The 16,736-nt window shown below is 46.7% G+C and overlaps 1 protein-coding gene across 1 annotated transcript in view; it reads left to right on the forward strand.

The window, feature by feature from the left end:
• tcf20 (transcription factor 20) overlaps positions 1-16,736 on the forward strand; it is a 63,907-nt gene that overhangs the window by 17,569 nt on the left and 29,602 nt on the right. The window contains 1 exon segment of the mRNA XM_067974737.1: positions 16,132-16,293. The gene's annotated coding sequence lies outside the window, so the exon portion shown is untranslated.

Genomic DNA, 16,736 nt, shown 5'->3' on the forward strand with positions numbered 1-16,736 from the left:
GACTGGTGCCCCCCCCAGGCCCCCTTCAGTATATGGCACTTTTCATGGGCTATCTTTCGAGGGGGCAGAGTCACCCGGCCTTTAATCAAACCGATTCATTAAACAATAAAAGAGCAACATTGGGTTTTACACTGCTCAAACATTGCTAGTTCTTGGATGGGAAGGAATAAATAGATTGCCCATTGGCTGTGTAAAATTACATAGAATGTACAGCACAGAAACAAGCCATTCGGTCCATCGGGTCCATGCCGGTGTTTATGCTCCACACGAGCCTCCTCCCTCCCCTCTTCATCTAACCCTATCAGCATATCTTTCTATTCCTTTCTCCCTCATGTGTTTATCCAGCTTCCCCTTGAATGTATCTATGCTAGTCGCCTCAACTGCTCCTTGTGGGAGCGAGTTCCACATTCTCACCACTCCCTGGGTACAGAGGTTTCTCCTGAATTCCCTATTGGATTTATTAGTGACTATCTTATATTTATGGCCCCTAGTTCTGGTCTCCCCCACAAGTGGAAACATTTTGTCCACATCGATCCTATCAAACTCACTAATCTTAAAGACCTCGATCAGGTTATGTCTGGCTAACTTGATTTGAATTTTTTGAGGAGGTAACAAGGAGGGTCGATGAGGGTAACACGTTTGATGCAGTGATTTTAGCAAGGCTTTTGATAAGGTCCCACACAGCAGACTGGTCAAAAAAAGTAAAAGCCCATGGGATCCAAGGGAATGTGGCAAATTGGATCCAAAATTAGCTCAACGCCAGGAAGCAAAGGGTAATGGTCGACGGGTGTTTTTGTGACTGGAAGGCTGTTTCCAGTGGGATTCCACAGGGCTCAGTACTTGGCCCCTTGCTTTTTGTGGTGTATATTAATGATTTAGATTTAAATGTAAGGGGCATGATTAAGAAGTTTGCAGATGAAACAAAAATTGGCCGTGTGGTTGATAGTGAGGAGGAAAGCTGTAGACTGCAGGAAGATATCAATGGACTGGTCAGGTGGGCAGAAAAGTGGCAAATGGAATTCAATCCGGAGAAGTGTGAGGTAATGCATTTGGGGAGGGCAAACAAGGCAAGGGAATACACAATAAATGGGAGGATACTGAGAGGTGTAGAGGAACAGAGGGACCTTGGAGTGCATGTCCACAGATCCCTGAAGGGAGCAGGACAGGTAGATAAGGTGGTTAAAAAGGCATACAGGATACTTTCCTTTATTAGCCGAGGCACAGAATATAAGAGCAGGGAGGTTATGCTAGAACTGTATAAAATACTAGTTAAGCCACAGCTTGAGTACCATGTACAGTCCTGGTCACCACATTACAGGAAAGATGTGATTGCCCTAGAGAGGGTACAGAGGAGATTTACGAGGATGTTGCCAGGACTGGAGAATTTTAGCTATGAGGAAAGATTGGATAGGCTGGGGTTGTTTTCTTTGGAACAGAGGAGGCTAAGGGGAGATTTAATTGAGGTATCTAAAATTATGAAGGGACTAGATAGAGTGGATAGGGAGGACCTATTTCCCTTATCAGAGAGGTCAGTAACCAGGGGACATAGATTTAAAGTAATTGGTAGAAGGATTAGAGGGGAGCTGAGATTTTTTCACCCAGAGGGAGGTGGGGGTCTGGAACTCACTGCCTGAAAGGGTGGTAGAGGCAGAAACCCTCAACTCATTTAAAAAGTACCTGGATGTGCACCTGAAGAGCCGTAACCGACAGGGCTACGGACCAAGTGCTGGAAAGTGGGATTAGGCCGGCACAGACACGATGGGCCGAATGGCGGCCTCCTTCACCATAAATTTCTATGATTGCGTCACCTCTCAGTCTTTTTAGAGAAAAGAGCCCCGGCCTGCTCCTTCTTTCCTGATAGTTATAACCGCTCTGTTCCGGTATCATCCTGGTAAATCAGTTGTAAAACTACAGAGTAATTTTCTTGCCTTGTGGGTCCTTTTCTCACCATTTTATGGAAGATTCTTGACCTGACTGACTGCCTCCCACAGCCCAGGAAGGGACTCCCTAAGTGACCAGGACCGAGTATATTTAACCAGCATTGTATATGTGATGTGTGTCTTTACCGGTATATGATTATTGATTTGGGATTTGCAGTCACATTGTATTTGTGGGGTTTATGGACAGACCAGGGCTCCCTCTCCTTGTCCAAAGCTTAATGGTTCAGTAGATGATTCTTGCACTTTCTTGACCAGCTGTTAATATTCCGATTAGTTGCTCTCCCATCACCCCTGTGCTCGCTGACCTACTTTGGCTCCCAGTCCTCCAGCCTCATCCTCCTGTTCGAATCCCTCCATGGTCTCTCCCCCCAACCTATCTCTGGAAGCTCCTCCAGCTCTCCAACCCTCCGAGATCTCTGCGCTCCTCCAATCCTTGCCTCTTGTGCATCTCAGGCTTCCTTCGCTCCACCATTGGCGGCCGTGCCTTCAGCTGCCTGGGCCCTAAGCTCTGGAATTCCCTCCCTAAACCCCTCCGCCCCTCTCTCCACCTTAAAACCTACCTCTTTGACAAAGCTTCTGGAAAAAATATATCGATCCTAATATCTCCTTATGTGGCTCGGTGTCAAATTTTGTTTGATAATCGCTCCTGTGAAGCACCTTGGGACGTTTTACTACATTAAATGTGAGTTGTTGTTGTAGGCACGTTGATAAAGCAGGGTTTCTGATGATGTATAAATGACTCTGGGGACAATATATTACTTAAAGTGGGAAGCGCATTAAATGAATGTAAAAGTATTTGATTTTTAATTGATTTTAAAAGAAACCACCTGACTTTCCCCCCACATAGGGAGCAACGCCATGAATTGTCTTGGTGGGGGGGTGTGGGGTGGAGTTCGAGTGTGGATTTGGGGGGGTGGGGAGATAATGAGATGAGGGTAACTCGGACCCCATTTTAAAGACATACATTCTTTGCTTGTTTTTCTGTTTCCATTTGAATTTCCTATGCCCTACACTTGTAATGGAAACTGCCTATGTAAACATGTCACAGTGTGATTCCACCCTCCCACCACTGGTGACGCTGTCCCTGCACTGAGCAGAGGGTATAATTACGGAGTGACCCGTTCATACAGACGGCTCCCGTTACTGGTGCGGAAAAAGGAATTAATCACAGAAAAAGCTGACCAGAAGTGCACAGACATAATTTGTAAAAAATTTACATGTATTTTACTGAATCAGTGAGACGTACATTGTGCAAATGATGTTTTTAGATCATGTATTGTAAATTATTCAGACATTGATATTACAGCAGGAGTATTTGGTGGGAAGGATTCATTGTGACTTGGTTAAATACGTGGGGGAACTAAACACATATTGGAACAAATCCCCCTGGATGTTTATATTTGAATTGAGTAGTTTGGCTCCTCCCTCTCTGACATCAGGCACTGACCAGCTGACTAAACGCTGTGTCGTGTTAAGCTGGTTTGTGATTTCTGTGAGTGAAGCTGGTTTTTTAAGTCCTCGCTACGTGAGAGAAATGAAGATTCTGAACCGGGCTAAATATTAAACCGTGGTGTTTTATTTGTTGCCGATTCTGATCGCGGCTAGGGACAGAGGTAGGGGTGTTCTGATTGGTCCAGGCGGCCCTGGGAGGCTCCGTGCAGTGACTGAGATCAGACCCCTCGCGGTTGGTTTTGGAGCCTGATCGGAGGGGGCGGGGTGGGGTGGGGAGCTGCAGACGGGTGTCAGGCTGGGACTTGTCCAGGGAGCAGGGAACGCCGGCATGTTTCGCAGAAGGCAGTTGCCACGGTTACAGAACCCAGCATTTGGCTGCGATTCGCTTTATGTGCTGGCTCACCATTTGGTGAGTGTTCTCTCTCCCTCCGCCTTTGGGGAGGGAGGGCCGCACCGTCGGAGGGAGGGTCGGTACGGAGGGGAGGGGAGGGCCGCACCGTCGGAGGGAGGGTCGGTACGGAGGGGAGGGGAGGGCCGCACCGTCGGAGGGAGGGTCGGTACGGAGGGGAGGGGAGGGCCGCACCGTCGGAGGGAGGGTCGGTACGGAGGGGAGGGCCGCACCGTCGGAGGGAGGGTCGGTACGGAGGGAGGGGAGGGCCGCACCGTCGGAGGGAGGGTCGGTACGGAGGGGAGGGCCGCACCGTCGGGGGGAGGGTCGGTACGGAGGGGAGGGCCGCACCGTCGGAGGGAGGGTCGGTACGGAGAGGAGGGCCGCACCGTCGGAGGGAGGGTCGGTACGGAGGGAGGGGAGGGCCGCACCGTCGGAGGTGCTGTGTTTTGGATGAGACTTTAAACTGAGGTCTGGTCTGTCGTGTCGGGTGGATGTAAAAGGTCCCACGGCCGCTGTTCAAAAAAGAGCAGGAGAGTTCTCCCCGGTGTCCTGGGGCCAATGTTTATCCTTCAACCAACATCACTAACACATGATCTGGTCATTATCACTTTGCTGTTTGTGGGATCTTGCTGTGCACAAATTGGCTGCTGCGTTTCCTACATTACAACAGTGACTACACTTCAAAACGTGGGTTAGGGTTAGGGTGTAAAGCACTTTGGGTCATCCTGAGGTCCTCATTGGACGGCCGCAGTCCCCCAGTGTTTCTCTGGATATCTCCTGTTACCAGTGCACGGATCCACGGGCACTGACTTCTCACAGAGGTGATCATTTGTAAACTGAGCCATTGAGTGGGGAGGGGGTGGGAGAGAGAGGTCAGGGGGGTGCGGGGAGGTGGGGGGAGAGCGGTGGGCGGGGGGGCGGTGGGCAGGGAGATGGCGGGGGGTGGGCATCACGGGCAAGACCAACCTCCTCTTCACCATCAATCTCCACCACCCCCCCCCAGCTCGCTTTTGAGTGGGAGGGGCATTCGATGGTGACAAGGCCCTTATCCCCTTCCTCGCCCTGGGTGCTGACACTACAACCCCAGCTGAGAACTGGACCCAGAGCAGAGACTGACCCATGGGATTCGGACCGCTCCTGCCCGGTGTTGCTGTGAATTGTGGGGCGTGTGGCGGCCTTGTGCTGGGACTGGATGTGGTGCCTTTGGGTGATGAGTGATTTCTCTTCACCCTCTCGGGGAAGCTGAGTCACCAGGTGGAAATAGGCCAGAAAAACCACACCTTAAATTCCCTGCCCACAGGGAGGTGAGGAGGCTGCTCACTTCGACGTGATTTAGGACTTTGGTTACCATAGGAACAGAACTGTACTGCCACCAAAGGTATGGGAGGGAATGTGTCTCACTGCAGTGCCCGAGGCCAGACTGGGCCCCGAGACAGACATCTACGGTCTTTGATCCTCTGCAGAAGATCTGAGCTTCACGGCCACTCTGGCCCTTGTCCCCACTCACACATTTCCCCTCTTTTTACATCGCACGTTTGCAGTTTCTGGTGCGCACTCACTCTTTCATATACGTTCATAGTCACACCCATGGGTGAACTCCAGGCTCAGGTTTGGGGAAGGGAAGTGGTGACACAGAGAGAGGCTTGAGATTGCAAGTCTGACCAGAACCTTTTGGAGTTTGACGATGTGTCTGAGTTTCTGGGGTTGAGTATCTGCTCTTTATCTCCTGCTCCTGCGCTGGTGGAGAGAGGAGGGGCAGGGTTTGGGTTCAGGCCTGGGTTTTGTTGCCATGGTGATGTACTGCTCAGTTTGTGGGTGGAGTTCTTCGTTCTCTTCTATAAAACATTGTTATTTAAAAGCTGCGGCCCACACTTCTGATCTGTTTTCTGTGACTCTGGACCATAGATAGTAAGATATCAGTGGATTGGTCAGGTGGGCAGAAAAGTGGCAAATGGAATTCAATCCGGAGAAGTGAGAGAATGCAGAGTAAACAAGGCAAGGGAATAGACAATAAATGGGAGGATTCTGAGAGGTGTAGAGGAAGTGAGGGACCTTGGAGTGCATGTCCACAGATCCCTGAGGTAGCAGGACAGGTAGATAAGGTGGTTAAGAAGGCATACGGGATACTTTCCTTTATTAGCCGAGGCATAGAATATAAGAGCAAGGAGGTTATGCTACAAACATATAAAATACTAGTTAGGCCACAGTTTGAGTACTGCGCACAGTTCTGGTCACCACATTACAGGAAAGATGTAATTGCATTAGAGAGGGTACAGAGGAGATTTACGAGGATATTGCCAGGACTGGAGAATTTTAGCTATGAGGAAAGATTGGATAGGCTGGGGTTGTTTTCTTTGGAGCAGAGGAGGCTGAGGGGAGATTTAATTGAGGTGTATAAAATTATGATGGGACTAGATAGAGTGGATAGGGAGGACCTATTTCCCTTAGCAGAGGGGTCAGTGACCAGGGGGCATAGATTTAAAGTAATTGGTAGAAGGATTAGGAGGGGAGCTGAGGAGAAATGTTTTCACCCAGAGGGTGGTGGGGGTCTGGAACTCACTGCCTGAAAGGGTGGTAGAGGCAGAAACCCTCAACTCATTTTTAAAAGTACCTGGATGTGCACTTGAAGTGCCGAAACCTACAGGGCTACGGACCAAGTGCTGGAAAGTGGGATTAAGCTGGATAGCTCTTTCTCGGCATCACATTTCTCTGGATTGAATTCCATTTGCCACTTTTCTGCCCACCTGACCAGTCCATTGATATCTTCCTGCAGTCTACAGCTTTCCTCCTCACTATCAACCACACGGCCAATTTATGTATCACCTGCAAACTTCTTAATCAAGCCCCCCACATTCAAGTCTAAATCATTAATATTTATCACAAAATGCAAGGGACCAAGTATTGAGCCCTGCGGAATCCCAATCGAAACAGCCTTCCAGTCACTAAAACACCCATCGACCATTACCCTTTGCTTCCTGCCACTGAGCCAATTTTGGATCCAATTTGCCACTTTCCCTCGGATCCCATGGGCTTTTACTTTTTTGACCAGTCTGCCATGTGGGACCCTGTCAAAAGCCTTGCTAAAATCCATGTAGACTAAATCAAACGCACTACCCTCATCAACCTCCTTGTTTGAATTTTTTGAGCAGGTAGCAAGTTAATCGTTTGATCACATCAAACACCTCAATTAGATCACCCCTTAATCTCCAATATTCAAGGGAATCCAAGCCTGGTCTGTGCAACCTGTCCTCATAATTTAAGCCTTTTAGTCCCGGTGATTCTGGTGAATCTGCGCTGCACCCCCTCCAAGGCCAATATCTCCTTCCTGAGGTGCGGTGCCCAGAACTGAATGAAGTATCTCCAGATGGGATCTGACCTGAGCTTTATATAAATGTGACATAATTTCCACCCCTTTGTATTCCAGCCCCCTTGAGATTAAGGCCAACATTCCATTGGCCTTTTTAATCGATTTTTGTACCTGGCCACTAGCTTTTAGTGATTTGTATACATGGACTCCTAAATCCTTTTGCTCCTTCACGGTTCTAAGTCTCTCACTATTTACTGACCCTGCCCGCCATTGCCCCCCCACCCCTCAAACTTCCGGTGCGACCAGTGAGAGTACGGATGTGCTGGTTTGAAAGTGCAGAGAAATAGCTACTCTCCTCACACCTGATCAGTTTAATTTCAGTGAGTCGGAAAATGGCCGTGGTGGACTTGATGATAGGTTTGGAATGGTTTGGCTTTGGATAAGAAAGGTGGACTGAGTCAGGTTACGAGGATGAGTGATTGAATGCAGGAAGAGGCTGGGGATAGTCGGTGAGATCGAGTGGGAACTGACGCCACTGACTGGAGAGGCTGAGGGACTATTTTGGGCTGCATCAAAAACCAGTTCTTTTTGTTGAAAGAACTACCAAAGAAAACAGGAAGAAAGGGAATGTGCCGTCAGTTCTGTTCCATTCCGCTGTGTCTGGTTGCAGCTGTGCTAACTTGCACTGTGGAATGATTTGTGAATCTATTGTAGTGGGAATGCCTTGGTGGATTACCGTAACAGCTGGGATTAACCCAGGAATAAGCAACAACTGGAGCAAGAGTGAAGGTACTCCATGATAACCGGGGAATAGTGCAGGGGATATTGGCCAGTTCAAAGTGTGAGAGAGACTGGAGCAGACTGAGAAAACAGTTTTGTTAGCAAAATTAAAGCTCATGGGATTAATGATTCTATTATTTAAAGGGACAGTGATGGATACAAAATTGGCTAAGTGACAGGAAACAGAGAGTAGTGGTGAACAGTTGTTTTTCGGACTGGAGGGAGGTGTACAGTGGTGTTCCCCAGGGGTCGGTGCTGGGACCACTGCTTTTCTTGATATATATTAATGACTTGGACTTGGGTGTACAGGGCACAATTTCCAAATTTGCAGATGACACAAAACTTGGAAGTGTAGTGAACAGTGAGGAGGACAGTGATAGACTTCAAGAGGATATAGACAGGCTGGTGGAATGGGCGGACACGTGGCAGATGAAATTTAACGCAAAAAAATATGAAGTGATACATTTCAGTAGGAAGAACAAGGAGAGGCAATATAAACTAGTGGGTACAATTCTAAAAGGGGTACAGGAACAGAGAGATCTGGGGGTTTATGTGCACAAATCGTTGAAAGTGGCAGGGCAGGTTGAGAAATTGGTTAAAAAAGCAGACGAGATCCTGGGCTTTATAAATAGAGGCATAGAGTACAAAAGTATGGAAGTCATGATGAACCTTTATAAAACACTGGTTCGACCACAACTGGAGTATTGTGTCCAGTTCTGGGCACCGCACTTTAGGAAAGATGTGAGGCCTTAGAGAGGGTGCAGAAGAGATTTACTCGAATGATTCCAGGGATGAGGGACTTTAGTTACGTGGATAGACTGGAGAAGCTGGGGTTGTTCTCCTTGGAACAGAGATGGTTGAGAGGAGATTTGATAGAGGTGTTCAAAATCATGAAGGGTCTAGACAGAGTAGATAGAGAGGAACTGTTCCCATTGGCGGAACGGTCAACGACCAGAGGACATAGATTTAAGGTGATTGGCAAAAAAACCAAAGGTGACATGAGGAAAAACTTTTTTACACAGCGAGTGGTTAGGATCTGGAATGCACTGCCCAAGGGGGTGGTGGAGGCAGATTCAATCATGGCCTTCAAAAGGGAACTGGATAATTACTTGAAAGGAAAAAATGTGCAGGGCTATGGGGACAGGGCAGGGGAGTGGGACTAGCTGGATTGCTCTTGCATAGAGCCGGCACAGACTCGAAGGGCTGAATGGCCTCCTTCTGTGCTGTAACCTTTTTGTGATTCTGAGTGGCCTCCTCCTGTACTGTACCCACTATGATACTATGAACAGCCCTGCTAAAACATGCTCCCAAATAGGACTATGTAGAGAACACAGAAAGTGTATAATAGTTGAGATTCCCCTCGAATCCCATCATCTTGTGTCTTCCTACAGGTAAAAGCACTCTGTATAGTCAACAAAAGGTTTGGTGGATCAGAAAGAGAAGTGGGGGCTGCAGGAATTCCAGGCTTTATAGAAAGGACAGGGGAGAATCCCAGGGACAGGGGAGAATCCCAGGGACAGGGGAGAATCCCAGGGACAGGGGAGAATCCCAGGGACAGGGGAGAATCCCAGGGACAGGGGAGAATCCCAGGGACAGGAGCAAATTTTCTTGGGAAATTCTCCAGTGAGAATTTGTACTGCTGATTCCACCCCACCCTGAATTAAAAAACACAAAGTTTCCAACGCAGAAGGAGGCCTTTCAGCACAGTCTGTGCTGGCTCTTAAGAATAAAGAGTAGCTCAGAAATAGGAGGGATCAGATAGGGGGCAAAAGTGAAACAATCTAAGACGGGTTTAGTGCGGATGTGCACGTAGTGTGGTAAATAATGTTGGTGAGCTGCAGGCACAAGTCACCACATGGGACTATGATATAGTGGCAATAACAGAGAGCTGGGTCAAAGAAGGGGAGGATTGGGTACTTAACATTCCTGGCTACAAGATATTCAGGAAAGATCGGGCAGGAAAAACAGGAGGGGTGTGGAGTATTGATCAAAGAAACTATTATAGCACTGGAAAGGGATGATGTAGTTGAGGGGTCAAAGACAGAATCTATTTGGTTAGAATTAAGGAACAATAGAGGAGCTATCAGTCTACTGGGTGTAGACTATAGGCACCAAATAGTGGGAAGGAGATGGAGGAGGAAATTTTCAGGCAAGTTACAGAAAGATGCAACAACTATAGAGTAGTGATAATGGGGGACTTCAATTATCCCAATATAGACTGGGATAGTAACAGTGTAAAGGGCAAAGAGGGGGAGGAATTCCTGAAATGTGTACAAGAGAACTTTCTTGTCATAGAATTGTTACAGCTCAAAAGGAGGCCATTTGGCCCATCGCCCCATGCCAGCTCTTTGTAAGAGCAATCCGGTTAGTCCCATTCCCCCGCTCTTTCCCTGTAGCCCTGCAAATTTTTTCCCTTCAAATATTTATTCAGTTCCTTTTTGAAATCTACGATTGAATCTGCTTCCACCGCCCTTTCAGGCAGTGCATTCCAGATCATAACCACTCGCTGTGTTTTAAAAAAAAGCTCTTCCTCATGTTGCCTTTGGTTCTTTCCCCAATCGCTGTAAATCTGTGTCCTGTGCTTCTCAATCCTTCCACCAATTTAACAGTTTCTCTTTGTTTACTCTATCTAAACCCTTCATGAATTTGAAGGACTTGATGAGTGTGTTTCCAGCCCTGGATCTAGTTCTGGAGAATGAAGTGGGGCAGGTGGAACATGTTTCAGTGGGGGAGCATTTGGGGAACAGCGATCATAATATTAGATTTAGAATAGTTATGGAAAAGGGAAAATCAAATGTGAAAATACTTAACTGGAGGAGGGCAAATTTCAGTGAGTTGAAAAGGGATCGTGCCCAGGTGGATTGGAATCAGAAATTGGTGGTGAAACAGTAATTGAACAATGGGAGGTTCCAAGGAGGAGATGGTTCAGGTACAGAGTAGACACATTCCCACGAGGGGGAAAGGAAGGGCATTCAAAGCTAGAGCTCCCTGGATGACTATAGATAGAGATTAAAATGAATCAGAAGATGGAGGCTTGTGATGAATGTAAGGTTCATAATACAGTAGAGAACCAGGCTGAATACAGAAAGTACAGAGGAGATCTAAAAAAAGGGAATAAGAGGGGCAAAGAGAGAGGATGAGAATAGATTAGCGGCTAACATAAAAGGGAACCCAAAAATCTTTACCCTTTTAATATTTGTGTTTAGTAGTCAAAGGAAGGGTGGGAATGATTAGGGACCAAAAAGGAGATCTTCTTGTGAAGGCAGAGAGCATGGCTGAGGTACTAAATGAATACATCACATTGGCCTTCACTAGAGAAGAGGATGCTGCCATTGTAGCAATAATGGCAGAGATAGTGGTGATATTGGATAGGATAAAAATAGATAAAGAGGAGGTACTTAAAATGTTGGCAATACTCAAAGTAGAAATGTCACCCGGTCCGGATGAGATGGATCCTCAGTTACTGAGGGAAGGAAGGGTGGAAATTGAGGAGGCTCTGGCCACAATCCTCCAATCCTCCTCAGATATGAGGACGGTGCTGGACAACAATTCTTAATGTCACACCCTTGTTCAAAAAAGGGGAGAGGGATAAACCCAGCAATTCCAGGCCAGTCAGTCTAATGTCGGTGGTGGGGAAACTTTTAGAGACAATAATCCAGGACAAAATTAATTGGCACTTGGAAAAATGTGGATTAGTAAATGAAAGTCAGCACGGATTTGTTAAAGGAAAATCGTGTTTGACTAACTTGATTGAGTTAGAATTGTAGAATCATAGAAAGGTTGCAGCACGGAAGGAGGCCATTCAGCCCATCGAGTCCATGCCGGTTCTATGCAAGAGCAATCCAGCTAGTCCCACTCCCTGCCCTATCCCCGTAGCCATGTAAATTTTTTCCTTTCAAGTAATTATCCAGTTCCCTTTTGAAGGCCATGATTGAATCTGCCTCCACCACCCCCTCAGGCAGTGCATTCCAGATCATAACCACTTGCTGTGTTTTTAAAAAAAATAGCTTTTCCTCACATCACCTTTGGTTCTTTTGCCAATCACCTTAAATCTATGTTCTCTGGTTCTTGACCCTTCTGCCAATGGGAACAGTTCCTCTCTATCTACTCTGTCTAGACCCTTCATGATTTTGAATCCCTCTATCAAATCTCCTCGCAACCATCTCTGTTCCAAGGAGAACAACCCCAACTTCTCCAGTCTATCCACATAACTAAAGTCCCTCATCCCTGGAATCATTCTAGTAAATCTCTTCTACACCCTCCCTAAGGCCTTCACATCTTTCCTAAAGTGCGATGCCCAGAATTGGACACAATACTCCAGCTGTGGCCAAACCAGTGTTTTATAAAGGTTCATCATGACTTCCTTGCTTTTGTACTCTATGCCTCTATTTATAAAGCCCAGGATCCCGTATACTTTTTTAACCGCTTTCTCACAATATCAATGTTTATAAAAAAAAAACACTGAAATGGCTTGATGCTCGATTTAAGAAAATAATTTCAATTTTTTTTTAAAAAAAGGTTCATAATGAAACTATATAAAAAGGAATAATGCTGTTGAACTGTAAAGCTTTCAAGTTTAAAGTAACACTAACCTTTCTTTCCTGTAGAGCACAGGTTTAAAATCCGAGTTCATAATTAGCTGCCTGGTTTTCGAATGGAGTTTGTGAGTAGCCTAGTCAGCAGAGATTTTAGTCCTTGGCAAAGGTGGGGAGGGGGGTTAACCTGCCACCTTCAATGATTTGTGCACATATCCCCCCAGATCTCTCTGTTCCTGCACCCCTTTTTAGAATTGTACCCTCTAGTTTATATTGCCTCTCCTCATTCTTCCTACTGAAATGTATCACTTTGCATTTTTCTGCATTAAATTTCATCCACGTGTCCGCCCATTCCACCAGCCTGTCTATATCCTCTTGAAGTCTATCACTATCCTCCTCACTGTTTACTACACTTCCAAGTTTTGTGTAATCTGCCAATTTTGAAATTGTGCTCTGTACACCCAAGTCCAGGTCATTAATATATATCAAGAAAAGCAGTGGTCCCAGCACCGACCCCTGGGGAACACCACTGTACACCTCCCTCCAGTCCGAAAAACAACCGTTCACCACTACTCTCTGCTTCCTGTCACTTCTGTATCCATGCTGCCACTGCCCCCTTTATTCCATGGGCTTCAATTTTGATGACAATCCTATTATGCGGCACTTTATCAAACGCCTTTTGAAAGTCCAAATGCACCACATCAACCGCACTACCCTCGTCGACCCTCTCTGTTACCTCATCAAAAAACTCTATCAGGTTAGTTAAACATGATTTGCCTTTAACAAATCCGTGCTGGCTTTCCCTAATCAATCCACACTTGTCCAAGTGACTGTTAATTCTCTCCCGGATTATCGTTTCTAAGAGTTTCCCCACCACTGAGATTAAACTGACTGGCCTGTAGTTGCTGGGTTTATCCTGACACCCTTTCTTTGATGAAGTAACGGAGAGGGTTGACGAGTGTAGTGATGATGTGTACGTGGACTTTCAAAAGGCATTTGATTCCTTTTGGTAGGAAGAATGAGGAGATGCAATATAAACTAAATGGTACATTTTAAAAGGGGGTGCAGCAACAGAGAAAAAGTGCACAAGTCTTTGAAGGTGGCGGGACAAGTTGAGAATGCTGTTTTAAAAATAAAAAGCATATGGGATCCTGGGCTTTATAAATAGAGGCAGAGTACAAAAGCAAGGAAGTCATGTTAAACCTTTATAAATCAGCTGGAGTATTGTGGACAATTCTGGGCACCACACTTTAAGAAGGATGTGAAGGCCTTGGAGAGGGTGCAGAAGAGATTTACTGGAATGGTACCAGGGATGAGGGACTTCAGTTATGCGGAGAAACTGGGATTGTTCTCCTTTAGAACAGAGAAGGTTAAGGGGAGATTTGATCGAGGTGTTCAAAATCAGGAAGAGTTTTGATAAAGTAAATAAAAAGAAACAATGACAGAAGGATTGGTAAACAGGTTTAAGGTGATTGGCAAAGGAAACAGAGGCGACATGAGGAAACATTTTTTTTACACAGCGAGTTGTTCTGATCTGGAATGCGCTGCCTGAAAGGGCGGTGGAAGCAGATTCAATAATAACTTTCAAAAGGGAATTGGATAAATACTTGAAGGGAAAAATTTACAGGGCTGTGGGGAAAGAGCAGGGGAATGGGATTCATTGGATAGCTCTTTCAAAGAGCCGGCATAGGTACGATGGGCCGAATGGCCGCCTCTAGTGCTGCATCATCCTACGATTCCGTGATTTGCTAGAGCAATCCAAAAATAATCCCGCGGCCCCACTGTATCCCTGTATTTTCCTCTGCTTCAAATATTTATCCAATTGCTCCTTGGACCCAATTGGCTCTGTCTCAACTACTCAGAGGCAAAGCATCCCATGGTCCAACAACCCTCCAACTAAAGAACATTTCCTAACCTCTCCTCACTCTCGGTGAGAAGTTTAACTGGATGACCCTCGTTACTGACTCCCCAGCCAGAGGAAACAATCTTTCCCTTTACACCCACCAAAACTTTTCACAATCTTAAAACCCCTCCATTAAACCTCCTCTTACCTCGGGGTTGCCAACCCTCCTGGATTCCTGGAGTCTCCAGGAATCAACAATTAATCTCCAGGACACTGCTGCGAGCAGCTTGGGAGAAAAATCATAAGGGCAGTAAACAAGGTTTTTTATATTTTCTTTGAACACTTTTGCTTATTAATTACAAAAATATTGTAGATGGGGAAGAGAGGCTGTTTGACTGAGAGTCAAGGACCAGGTAACGAAGAGTCCGTTCGCTTTCCGATTGGCCGTGGGAAGGCGGGGCACAGTGAGGATGGACATGTCAGGCCACCACTGGCAGGAGAGTGGGGGCAGGGTACCTCGAGGATGGACTTCAGGCGACCAATGGCAGGAGAGGGTGGGGCATTGAGGAGCGACATGGGTGACCAATGGCAGGAGTGGGGGCGGGGCACCTCGAGGATGGACATGTCGGGTGACCAATGGTGGGAGAGTGGGGGCGGGGCACCTCGGATGGACATGTCAGGTGACCAGTGGTGGGAGAGTGGGGATGTGGCGGTTGGAGACGGGACATCAAGTGATGAAACCTCCAGGAATATGTCCAATCAAAGTTGGCGACCCTACTCTTAGCCATTCCTGCTCTGGCAGCATTAGTCCCAATTTCTGAAGTATCTTCCTCTTCCCAGCCTAATGAAAAGCAAACCGAGCAGCAGATATCGTCTGGATGGACGAGAGCAAATTCTGTGGATGAACAAGTCTTAAACCCAGCACAGGGCAGCCTGCTGACCTCAGCCTTGGGGCCCATGTAGGAACAGTAATAACGGACGTTGACTTCCTGGATAAGACCTCAGGATTTGAACTTGCGTTCTCTAGATTATTAGTCCAGGCCTCTGGGGTTATTAGTCGAGTAACATACCCACTGCACCAACGTACCCTTTTGCAGACTTAAAGCCAAAAGCTCGAGTTTGGGCTTGACCAAGGTTAAATGAGGGAGAGTCAGAGGAGGAGAACCCATTGCTCTCATTGCCTCAGACCTCTGCTTAACCCAGGCCAGGCACAGAAACTGCTTAGACCACACACAGAGTACTGGGAACAGTCCTGGTCTACGTATTATAAAAAGGATATAGAGGCACTGGAGAAGGTGCAAACAGGATTTACAAGGATGATACCAGGTATAACCTTCAGTTCTATCAGGAAAGATTAAACAGGCTGGGGCTGTTCTCCAGAAAAGAGAAGACTGAGGGGTGACCTGATCGAGGTCTTTAAAATTATGAAAGGTTTGATAGGGTAGATGTTGAGAAGATGTTTCCACTTGTGGGTGAGACCAGAACTAGGGGCCATAAATATAAGATAGTCACTAATAAATCCAGTAGGGAATTCAGGAAAAACTTCTGTACCCAGAGAGTGGTGAGAATGTGGAACTCGCTCCCACAAGGAGCAGTTGAGGCGACTAGCATAGATACATTCAAGGGGAAGCTGGATAAACACATAAGGGAGAAAGTAATAGAAGGATATGCTGATAGGGTGGGAGGAGGCTTGTGTAGAGCATTAAACACTAGCATGGACCCGTTGGGCTGAATGGCCTGTTTCTGTGCTGTACATTCTTTGTGAGAATCAGATCTGAGTTCTGGCCGGTCACTGTAAGTAAAGTATCTACTCTGCTTCTGGCCTTCATTGCAGCTTTTGGATGTTTCCTATTTGAACCAATTTCCATTTGTTATCTCTGCAGCTGCAGAATATTTCCAGATGTGCAGGTGAGTGCTGCTAGGAAGAGTTGCAAGGGCTTGTGAAACCAGCTAGTGACGTGGCATTCCATCAGAGACCCAGCCAGAGCACGATGGGGGTCTCGGGACAAGCTTGAAGATACAAGAGCGAGGAATTGAGTTGAATGGTGAGTGCTGATTCTCAAAAGGGCAGAATTGAATTTGTGGGTGGTGTAGTCGGTTCCCTGGACGGCCCCATTCATGCCCCAGGCTAACCTCAGGAAGTCTGGGCCCTGAACCATCAGCTTGCTCATTTTCTGGGAAGAGTAAACCAGTTAGTCAACTTGGCAGAGTGAACAAAACTTCTTTGAGGGCCTTCCTGAGTAAAATAAGACAAAAACTAGGAGTTAGAGAAGAGAGTAGGATTTGGAGAGAGGCAGGGCTAAGCACCTCTGCCACAGGGTCATTGTACAGCCCCAAGAGAGACATTAGTCTCTTTCCCGATCTGTCCTCCTTGACCAGGAGCTAATTGACTACAAAAAGCAAAATTCTGCAGATGCTGGAAATCTGAAAACAGAAACAGAAAGAACTCGGAAAACTTCAGTTATGTGGAGAGACTGGAGAAGCTGGG

This window comes from Heptranchias perlo, chromosome 40, assembly GCF_035084215.1.
Source record: "Heptranchias perlo isolate sHepPer1 chromosome 40, sHepPer1.hap1, whole genome shotgun sequence".
NCBI lineage: Eukaryota > Metazoa > Chordata > Chondrichthyes > Hexanchiformes > Hexanchidae > Heptranchias > Heptranchias perlo.